Below are 12,312 nucleotides of genomic sequence, written 5' to 3'. Positions count from 1 at the left end.
ATATTGCCACTGCCTTGCTTGTATGTATATGAAATACAAATTTTCACAAAAGGGAGCGTCTTAAAAAAAGGAAAATCACTTCAAACACAATTATGATATACACACACATGAAACTAGACAGAAGATGAACCTTCACAGGAACACAGTAAATACAAACTTATGCAAAAGAGGAGTGTATCATTCTGGAGCTATGTTATATAACCATATTCCTTCTTACCTAAAATGCATACCAACATTAAATCCATTTAAAATAAAGTTAAAACAGTTATTGCTTGACCATTGCTTCTATTCTTTGTCTGAGTTTATGGAACATCATAATAAGTAAACCTCATTTACCAAATTTCACTAATTGTCAATTCATAGTACAGTTTACATTGTGCTTATCATGTCATCTCACTTAATAACTGCTGTTATCACATGTAGAAGCAATGTAGTACACCATCCTACATTATTATGCATTTTTATTATGTCAACAATGTAGACAAAAAAATGACTACTGTATTGTAAACTAACTAGGTTACCACTGTCCTATCTCACATGTACAAACAATGTACGAAACTGATTCTTGGACCAATAAATAATAAATATAATGGAGATGCTTTGGAAACTTAAACGGGATTGATTGGTTGGAAGGTGAGGTTCTTTTCTTAGAGCATTAGTGAGAAAATTAAGAGAACTGGCATTTCAGGCTGACTGCAGACAATTCTACTGCTGCTAACATATATTTCGCATAAGGACCAAGAAGATAAGATTAGAGAAATGAAGGCTCACCTGGAGGCATATAGATTTGGCATTTTTGCTTTGCTCTGTTTCTGAGTGAAAAGGAAAGAAAATGACTACTACTACTAGTAGTAGTAGTAGTAGTAGTAGTACAAGTATAGAGCACCCTTCACCGTGCACCATATTGTGGCTTTTGGAGTATGTATGTAGATGTAAGAGGTGGAACACATTGTCTTGTGTAATATGGCGAAGGAGATCCGAGAACAGAACTGATAAAAAAGATTTTATTTTACAATTGGGGTTATTATATGTGACAGGAAAATTCAGTAAGCAGATATTCGGAGTTATAAATGTGTGCATTTTGATGGCTTAGTCCTAAAGTGCCGGACTGCAAATCCAGAGGTCATGGGTTCAATCACCAATTACTCGTAGGGTTTTAATCTGTCACTTATTTCACCTCTGGCAATGTTTATTTATGTGGAAAATGCTATGTTGCAACATAATTTGGAATCCACATTAAACTGTAGGTCCCCCTATAACTAACTTGGGAAGTTAGTTCATTGCTCGAAGGAAGGCAATGGCATACCATCTCTAACAAGAACATGCCCAGTAAAGGACTGTGCTGCTCAAATCAACCTTCATGCTGATGACAAGTTTACTTAATGTGAGGAAAATAATGGAAAGGATGTTACAGCTTTAAAGTCCATTTGATATCAAGGTCATTAGGAATGGAGCATAATCAATCCAGTGTTTGCATAGCTTAGTGTGATAAGAGGAAAAGAGAAGATAACAGATCAACGTTATTCTCAAAGGAATAGATTGATATTCACCCTAAAGATATTGATGCATACAATAATAATAATAATAATAATAAAACCCTAAAGATGGCTTGCTAAGTTGCAGCCAAATACAATGGAACGACTTACACCCTGAGCTTTTGGCCGGAGCCTCATTTAGAAAGGAAACACATACTCGGTTAAGCACACATGACCACTGTCTGTGGCCAGAATAACAGATCAGTGGTATCACTTAAATGGGGTTCACTGATTGGAAGGTGAGGTTTAAGTTTAAGAAATAATTTAGTGATTCACACTATTTGCAAAGGTGTGACAAGTGTGAGGTGTTTGTTTCGTAATGTTAATTAAAAACTGCAGGGAGCTTAGTAACTGTGTAAGAAAAGTGGATGAGGAGTGAGGAAATTTGCAAGCTACTAATACAAAAATTGCTAATTCGGGAGTGCAGCCACGTAGAGTAGAGTGAAAGTAGCAATGCCCCAGCCAGAGATTTATGAACAATCAGGTTTGTGAGAAACATGATTTGGTGAGCATATCATGTTTTTGCCAGTAATTGTAGCTACCTTTAAATAACCAAGTTAGCATCAGTTTTGAAAATGATTGCAGTAACACAGCCTGAATGTAGACATTTATTTATTTTTATTTTCTTTTAAGTGACCAAAATCAATTAAATATGGAAGAAATTTGTACTTACCATGTAAGAACCTGTGAATCTTGTTTCGTAGTTAAATATGACATAGTCAGAATTCCAATATTTCTAGTTTATACTGGGTGAAAATTATTTATACTACCAAATTCTCGGAGACTATGGGATACCAAAACAATTTTTTTCTCTAATGTCATATTTTCCTGCAAAGATTTTTAAACTGGTAGAGAGAGTTTTGTTTGGATGCGAGTGAATTAAGTGAAAAAACTCTGGAAGGTTGCATGGGACACTGGGAACATTATAATATATTTTCCTATGAGGCACCATTCTTTGAGAACATCAAATCTTTCTTACAGTAGGCAAGAAGTAACTCACAGAATTTTTAATTCTTTATTGCCAAGAGACAACAGTATTAACACAACACAATTACTAAAACTACAGTAGATGTTCAAAAATGCCTCCACTGACTTGTAAATAAAGGGTACACTGGCATGTCATGTTCTGTCTAACACTATCTAAGATTGCAGTAGTGTCCTTAACTTTTCCTGCTGCTGCTACTATCGAGGCAAGAAGATTCTCTTCTGATTCAACAGGGGTTTTGTAAACAAAGTTGTGCATCTTTCCCCACACAAAAAAGTCCAGTGGGGTCAAATCGGGATCAAGTATGTCATGGTACAGCACCACTTCTGCCAATCCATTTTTCTGGGACCTGTCAGTTCAAAAACCGAAGCATATGATGACTGAAATGTGCCGGCGCCCTGTCATGCTGGAACCTCATGCACTGTCTTGTAGCGAGTGGCACTTCATCCATTAACTCTGGCAGTGCTCTGATGAGGAAATTGTAAAGGTACCTTCACACCGAAAACTAACTCCAAGAAACAAAAACATATAACTGTTGAAAAATGTTGACAACAGTTTCAAACTCTTTGTAAACATATATTCGGTGTTTTTGTTTTTTGTTTCAGATAAGCAATGGAAATAGATTTTGACTGTGAAGATTTCCCATTTGTTATGATGGGAGATGATGCTTTTGCTCTTTCAGAGTACATGATGAAACCATACACAGGATGGCAAGAGAAAGATAGCCAGGGAAGAATGTTTAATTACCAAATATTTCATGCTAGAAGATGTGTGGAGAAATGTTTTGGAATAGTATAAGCAGTTTTTCGGTGTCTTATAACAAGTATGCACTTAAGTCCTGAAAAAACAATGTTAGTGACTTCTGCAACTGTGTCTTTGCACAGTTTTCTTAGAAGAACTAAAAAAGTGCCACAGTTTACTCACCATCTGGCAGTTTTGATGTCAAAGGTCCAGAAACAGGCAGGGTTTCAGATGGCAGTTGAAGATGTCTCTGCAAAATAAATGTCTTCAGAGAAAGGGAGGCAATGCACTAAGAACTTCAAAAAATATAAGGGATGAATTTGCAATCTACTTTGTATGGCAAGAGAAATATTAATAAATGAATATTGAGTGAAAAGAAAAATGTAATTAAAAACCTCCAAACCAAATCCTTACTAACAATGTAAGCCATTAGTTTTCAAACTACTTTGTATCAGATGTTGACAAAATGATATGACAAAATACAGTTGCAATTACAAAATTTCTGACCAAAGGTCTTATAGCTTCAGTTACACTAGTGGATGACATTTTACTTAAGATTGTAAATATTCGTCTCCCCGATTTTTTGACGCCTTCCAAATACTTCGTATGCTCGTAAAATATCCATTTTGGTATGTAGAATCTCAGTTGTCCCAGACCCACTTTTAGTTTTGACCATTTTATAATGCTCATGATGGTACTGTATTTTCATATTTGTCCATTTCCTTTCACACTCCACAAGCGTTAACCAGTTTTATCCGAAACTTCTTTCAACAAATCTTTCCTTTTACATCTGTCTCTGTATGCAGAATCAGAAGGATCCTACAGAGGTTTCCTCATTTTAATTTCTAACAAAAACTGAATTGTTGGATCTGTTGATGACACTTGAGTTGCCATTGGTGAAAGAAACACAGCAGATGACACGGCAAATGCGCATACGCAAGTCACACAACTCTGCCGTGTTTTTGCTCACTGACCATAAGTTACAAACTCGAGACAGAACTTACCTCAACTAGTTGTTCAGACTCGCGACTTCAAACAGCAGTTGAAAACCAAGTCAAACTTCGAGTTGGAAACACCTGTCAACCGAGTATGTTGGAGTTGGTTTTTAGTGTGAAGGTTCCTTAAAAAAGACTGCCATTCAGTGGCCTAGGGAGGAGATGTGACCCAATTAAACAGTCACCAACAACACCTCATCGCACATTCACATAGAACTACAATTGATGAGTGTGAGTAAATGTGGATTAAGCTCATTCCAGACATGTGAATTGTGGATGTTGAAGACTCCATCACGACTTGAAGTTGCATCATCTGTAAACAGCACAGAGGTTGGAAATGCAGATGCATTTGACACTGTCTCAGGTACCATTGCAAAAACCACGCTCTGAGTAGATAATAAACTGGCTCTGGATCGTGCACATGCTATAAGGGAAATGGAAGTAACAGTTGCTCATTCATCCCCATATTACACACAATTACATGAGTTCTGATGGAAGAATCTTTGTCCACATGCTGCAGGACAGCTTCCTCAAATTACATAGCTTGTATTGTGCAACTATGGCCCACTCCAGGTAATCTGCTAAATGACCCAGTCTCGCACAGACATTGACGCACACCAAAACACTGAAGCTGGGTATGGTGATGGGGATATTGTTGATAAATCCAGTGTGCTGCTTGTCCATTGTGGTTTGCTGTATAGTAAGCATCGACCGTAGGAGTGTACTCACTCCAGGTGTATTGCTCCATTAGTAAAGATGTACAACTAAATGTAAATGTGAAACAGCTATTACAACTGAAAGCAAATCATGCCCTCTACAGGTACAACAGGATCCGTCACAAAAACACATCAGTCGTTACAACTAAAGAATGAATATGCCATCTTCTGTATTAAAAAATGCTCTCAGGAAATTATGACAGTAGAAAAAAGTATTTGTTTTGGTGTCCCATGCAACCTCCTGGAGTTTACCAGATTAAATAATTTTCACTTTGCATGGTGAATAAGCAGGTACTGTATTTGCACCCTTTAAAAATTTGAGACTCTATCACACAGCTCTAGGATAAGAAGAAAATATTGCACGGCTACACACAGCAGCAAAAGAAGTGAGATACACTGGTTTTTTATGAAATGTAACATTTTGTGAGCTATTATCTATCTCCTGCTTTCAAAACTCCATAGGTGCTCTTCTCCATATCTTGCTGGACTACGCAAATGGTTGGACAGGTGTGAAGAAGAACACATTGAATGCAGCAGGGCTTCTGCTCTGGTCACTCTTTTAATTTACCAAGAAGTTAGGCAGCAATGCACACGACGTTTCAGAGCTATAGGGTTATTCTGGAAGTGCCTGTAAAAAACTTATTCTGGAAATACGCATAAATCTCTCTGGGGTACTGGTGCAGCAAGGTATGCAGGTGAACTTTGTGGGATTTGGAAAGCAGAAAAATAAAAAAGAATTAAAAAAATCGGATGTCCAAGATGACTTTGAACTTGTGTAAATGTGAACACTCAGAGGCCTAATAGTCATTTTGCATAATCACAATGGGTATTCTCCACTGATACCATCCTGACTTGTTGGTGGGTACGTGCACAAAATAATAGTTAGAGGTACTCTGATGAAGAAGGGTGCGTGCACTTAAGAAGCTTGATGCTGTGCGGTTCCTACATATCTACACAAACAACAAACAAATGCCTTGAAAAAGTGGCTCTTGAACTCCGGTTCCTCTTCTACGTTTACGTTTGAGAGCGGTTCAGAGACAGGATGTATCAAAGAAGTAACTGGATGTCGATGGTATTCAGTGCTGGAAGTCATATCTGTGTCGGAAATAGAGACAGAATTGGCCAAGAACATACAGGTGAATGACCAACCCCACTGCAAACCGGAAATTATGGAGCTGGAGTATTTGGTACACACAGTTGTTGTTGTGGTATTCTTTCAAGTGTTGCAGGTTTCATAACATGATTTGACTTATGCTTATTCAGTTCATTTACCCACCCACCTGTATTCTGTGGCACTGTACTAACTCACATGTGCTCAATTTTAAGATACTGGAATCCTAATCATGCCACTTTGTCGAGGTGATCAATAATCAAACTCGCAAGCACAGTGCTAGTCAAGACCCCTGATTTTGCGCGATTCATGAGGTGGTAACAATCACCACTCAACTAATTGACCTGCAAGTGAACTGAAAATTGTGCTCCACTGTTTTCAGTTGGTTTCTCAACTGGTGGTTTTCATACCTTCTGGCCTGTGCAGTCCCAGTTGACTCTGTGCTTGTGAGACGCATTATTGGTGGCCTCCGGAGCGTGTTCGAGGATGGGATTTCAGCATTCTGATATCTGCTGCATGTGAATTACTAAATTTCCAAGGAGGATAGCTGTATGAGTATGCAAATTTCATAAACAGAATCCATAGTGATGAGTGGTTTGTAAATTCTTGACGTCTCCACCTGACCAGGCGTGGATCGAGAATTTTATTCTCGGTGGGAGAATAATACATAAAACTTTTACTGTAATAATAATATATCATTTAATTAAATTTTCACATGTAGTATGTTGTAATGTGATGATGATAATAACAATAATAATTTGTTTGCACCAGTTCTCAGTACACTGAGGTGACAAAAGTCATGGGATGCCTCATATTATCATGTTGGACCTCCTTTTACCTGGTGTAGTGCAGCGGGATTGTGTACCATAAATGTTCAATTGGATTCATGTTGGGCAGTCTGGATGGCCAGATCATTTGCTCAAATTGTCCAGAATGTTGTTCAGACCAGTCATGAACAATAGTGGCCACATGACACGGCACATAGTCACTCATAAAAATTCCATTGTTGTTTGTGAGCTGGAAATGGTCTCCAAGTAGTTGAACGTCCAGAGGATCCAGTCCATTCTATGTAACACAGCCCACGTCGTTATGGAGCCACCACCACCTTGCAAAACTTGGTCTATGACTTTTTGGGGTCATCACTATACTCGAACCCTACCATTAGTTCTTATCAACTGAAATTGGGACTCATCTGACCAGGCTGTGGTTTTCTTGTGATCCTGGATTCAACAAACATGGTCACGAGCCAGGAAAGGTGCTGCAGGTAATGTCACGGTGTTATCAAAGGCACTCACATCCGTCATCTGCTGTCATGGCCCATTAACACAAAATTTCGCTGCACTGCCCTGAGAGATACATGCGTCATATGTCCCACTTTGATTTCTGCCATTATTTCCACAGTGTTGCTTATCTGTTAGCACTGACGATACTATGCAGACATTGCTGTTGTCGGTCATTTATTGAAGGCCATTGGTCACTGCGTTGTCTGTGGTGAGAGGTAATGCCTGAAATTTGGTATTCTCAGCACACACTTGACACTGTGTGTCTCAAGAGTGTTGAATTACCTATTTAATTACAAAATTGAATGTCCCATATGTCTAGTTCCAATTACCATTCCATGTTCAAAGTCTGTTAATTCCCGTCGTGTAGCTGTAATCACATTTGAAGGCTTTTCACACGAACCACCTGAATACAAATGACAGTGCCATCAATACACTGCCCTTTTGTACCTTGTGTACATGATACTGCCGCCATTTGCATATGTGCACATCATTATCCCATGACTTTTGTCTCCTCAATGTATATTCCTTGAGCATAACTTCCAAAAAATTGCAGCTCAGAGAAATACAACATTTAGAAAGCATTAGTCCAAAAATCGACAGGAAGTGCAAAAGGGCTAAGCAGGGATGGCTAGAGGACAAATGTAAGGATGTAGAGGCTTGTCTCACTAGGGGTAAGATAGATACTGCCTACAGGAAAATTAAAGAGACCTTTGGAGAGAAGAGAACCACTTGTATGAATATCAAGAGCTCAGATGGCAACCCAGTTCTAAGCAAAGAAGGGAAGGCAGAAAGGTGGAAGGAGTATATAGAGGGTTTATACAAGGGCGATGTACTTCAGGACAATATTATGGAAATGGAAGAGGATGTAGATGAAGATGAAATGGGTGATAAGATACTGCGTGAAGAGTTTGACAGAGCACTGAAAGACCTGAGTCGAAACAAGGCCCCGGGAGTAGACAACATTCCATTAGAACTACTGATGGCCTTGGGAGAGCCAGTCATGACAAAACTCTACCATCTGGTGAGCAAGATGTATGAGACAGGCGAAATACCCACAGACTTCAAGAAGAATATAATAATTCCAATCCCAAAGAAAGCAGGTGTTGACAGATGTGAAAATTACTGAACTATCAGTTTAATAAGTCACAGCTGCAAAATACTAACGCGAATTCTTTACAGACGAATGGAAAAACTGGTAGAAGCGGACCTCGGCGAAGATCAGTTTGGATTCTGTAGAAATGTTGGAACACGTGAGGCAATACTAACCGTACGACTTATCTTAGAAGAAAGATTTAAAAAAGGCAAACCTACGTTTCTAGCATTTGTAGACTTAGAGAAAGCTTTTGACAACATTAACTGGAATACTCTCTTTCAAATTCTGAAGGTGAAGGTGGCAGGAGTAAAATACAGGGAGCGAAAGGCTATTTACAATTTGTACAGAAACCAGATGGCAGTTATAAGAGTCGAGGGGCATGAAAGGGAAGCAGTGGTTGGGAAAGGAGTGAGACAGGGTTGTAGCCTCTCCCCGATGTTATTCAATCTGTATATTGAGCAAGGAGTAAAGGAAACAAAAGAAAAATTCGGAGTAGGTATTAAAATTCATGGAGAAGAAGTAAAAACTTTGAGGTTCGCTGATGACATTGTAATTCTGTCAGAGACAGCAAAGGACTTGGAAGAGCAGTTGAACGGAGTGGACAGTGTCTTGAAAAGAGGATATAAGATGAACATCAACAAAAGCAAAACGAGGATAATGGAATGTAGTCAAATTAAATCGGGTGATGCTGAGGGGATTAGATTAGGAAATGAGACACTTAAAGTAGTAAAGAAGTTTTGCTATTTAGGGAGTAAAATAACTGATGATGGTCGAAGTAGAGAGGATATAAAATGTAGACTGGCAATGGCAAGGAAAGCGTTTCTGAAGAAGAGAAATTTGTTAACATCGAGTATAGATTTAAGTGTCAGGAAGTCATTTCTGAAAGTATTTGTATGGAGTGTAGCCATGTATGGAAGAGAAACATGGACGATAACCAGTTTGGACAAGAAGAGAATAGAAGCTTTCGAAATGTGGTGCTACAGAAGAATGCTGAAGATAGGTGGGTAGATCACGTAACTAATGAGGAGGTATTGAATAGGATTGGGGAGAAGAGAAGTTTGTGGCACAACTTGACTAGAAGAAGGGATCGGTTGGTAGGACATGTTTTGAGGCATCAAGGGATCACAAATTTAGCATTGGAGGGCAGCGTGGAGGGTAAAAATCATAGAGGGAGACCAAGAGATCAATACACTAAGCAGATTCAGAAGGATGTAGGTTGCAGTAGGTACTGGGAGATGAAGAAGCTTGCACAGGATAGAGTAGCATGGAGAGCTGCATCAAACCAGTCTCAGGACTGAAGACCACAACAACAACAGTCCAAAAATTTTAGAAGCGCATGTATCATGCAATTTATTTAAGAACTATAATGCCAAAAAACTCTCACAACTCTGAGTACATAGTAATTTACATAATATAAAGTTGAAATGTGCAGTCTCAGTTACCATTATTTGACATAGCACTACAATTGTGAAAATATCTATAGACTGCGGCTATGAGACATGTAAATGAGAGAGTGCTGTTTTGTTCATTCATTTCCCCCTATGTTTCAGAAGTCAGACTTTCTGTTATTTTTTTCTTTGTGGAGACTTTGTCCCATCTTTCCTTGCCTTGTTTTTCTTAATCAACTTCCTGTGACGTGCTGGTTCTACCTGTGAGCTCACAAACTGTCAGGTTTGTTGCCAGCAGCAGCTATGGTCAGCCTGTGAATGGCTGCCTTTTGCTGCCTGGAGCATTATATGCAGCTGGTCAGGTCACAAGACCATCCACATGGGCTAGCAACTGAAAAGTAACCTGCATTAAACATAGCATGTATCATCTAGAATTACTTACCATTTTCATGCCAGTTTATTTTCAGAAAGTTAGTTGTGAAATCTGGAAGTTGATGCATGTACGATCACTCCCCTAACCCCCTACCTCTGTCTCTCTTGTATCCACACCTGCCTCTGACTGTATCTGATTGATTTTTCTATGTAACCTGATCTTTCGGTTGGATAACGTGTGTACATACCACAAAGGTAACATACAAAAGATCAGTTTTGCAACTGGGTCAGCACAGCTGTTCTGAGCATCATCATCGTCAGGTGGATGGTACGTTATCTGAAGATGGCCTACTACTAGTACCAAAACTGGTCATATGTTCATTAAATGGCTGTGTGATCGAGACTGTTTTTCACTAATTTTACTAGGGCTGTGTATGGTAGAGACCATGTACGTTAGACCTGTAGGTATCAAGATCTCTGCCCTGTCAAGCATGTGTATTGGGCACACTCTTGTCAATGAACGTCGCCACTCAGCTGCAGCAGAATGAATGGTGAACCTGAAATACTGTGTTACAAGAAACATACAGTGTCTATATGACACTTGACATGTTGGATTAACTGATTGTATGGACTCCCATGTTGATCACGCTATTGTACATGTACTGGTACTCACTGATGTATGTTATGAGTGTTTAATGGAGTTAGTGTTTTAATCTATACCAGGCATCAGTGACAACACTACCAACATCACCTTACATACAAATGTGTTGCAAAGGTGTAAAGACACAATCTCAGAAGGAACACTAAACATGTTTATTCTCCTACTACAAGAATAGATTCACAATAACATTGAATGAAGTATAGAACAGTGCAAAATCTCATAGCTGTTGAACATATCAATATACAGGTTCACAGGTGAGGCATACAATAAGCAAGTAAATGTGAGGCCGAGGGCTTGGCTTTCCAGGCTTATACTGGCTGCTGTGCACACGGTACAGTGTTTGCTGTGCCACGAGTCCAGGTTGCGAGGTGACGACCATAGACCGTCCGTGGAGGCACATGTATCACATGCTGTTTGGTTATGCACGCTCACACTATCTGGTACAACAAAATGCTGCAACATATGGGTTATTCTTCAGTGTCCAGTTTTCCCATAAGGTTATGGTGTAGTTTCAAAAGTGTTATACAGCCTTGATTTGGAGATTATAAAATTTTAACTAAACTATTAAGTTTATTCATATGTTCCATATCATATAACGTGGTGCATTTGTTGCTCTACACACCGAACTAATTTGCAGTCTCTCTATAAACGATGAAAAAAGTATATAATGCAACAAAATGAATAGCTACTTTCAGTCTTTTATTTAGACGTTAAGAATCATTGATACAAACTTTATACATGCATTGCTCGATAGCTCAAAGAAAAAATTTGGACTGTGTTGATCTGAAACGGATTGATCCTAAGGTAAGGCAGTTATGCAACCCCTCCACAGCTACCTACCCTGGCTGTGGGAATTCCTCATCCAAAAAGTGACAAACAATGACAGTATAGAGTGGAGGATCGCCATAACTTTGGAAAATGACAGCTTCCCCTTTGTTAATAAAGCTATAACAAAAATCTTAGTGGTGAGTGAACAAAATACAATTGCCCAATGCTCACTATACAATGAGCAACTGTAGACCATTGAATCCTTCACCTACCTAGGGACTAAAATTACATAAAAAAGTGGTAAATCACTCCAAATAATGACAAGCTGAAGTCATCTACACTAGTATTAGAAGAAATCCCTAAATTTCAGTTACACAACAAATCACACAACTCTAAAAACTGTGAGTTCAGCTAAATACTTAGCGATTACAGTTGTTGTTGTTGTTGTTGTCTTCAGTCCTGAGACTGGTCTGATGCAGCTCTGCATGCTACTCTATCCTGTGCAAGCTTCTTCAACTCCCAGTACCTACTGCAGCCGACATCCTTCTGAATCTGCTTAGTGTATTCATCTCTTGGTCTCCCTCTACGATTTTGTCCTACCAACCGGTCCCTTCTTCTTGTCAAGTTGTGCCACAAACTTCTCTTCTCCCCAATTCTATTCAAT

The 12,312-nt window shown here is 39.0% G+C and overlaps 1 protein-coding gene across 2 annotated transcripts in view; it reads left to right on the top strand.

The window, feature by feature from the left end:
• Positions 1–12,312, top strand: part of LOC124552631 (GA-binding protein subunit beta-1-like) — a 97,977-nt gene that overhangs the window by 4,436 nt on the left and 81,229 nt on the right. The gene's annotated exons all lie outside the window — the stretch shown is intronic.

This window comes from Schistocerca americana, chromosome 10 (genome assembly GCF_021461395.2).
Source record: "Schistocerca americana isolate TAMUIC-IGC-003095 chromosome 10, iqSchAmer2.1, whole genome shotgun sequence".
Taxonomy (NCBI): domain Eukaryota; kingdom Metazoa; phylum Arthropoda; class Insecta; order Orthoptera; family Acrididae; genus Schistocerca; species Schistocerca americana.
Note: the sequence above shows the minus strand (reverse complement) of the source record. Positions and strands in the feature narration are given on the sequence as shown.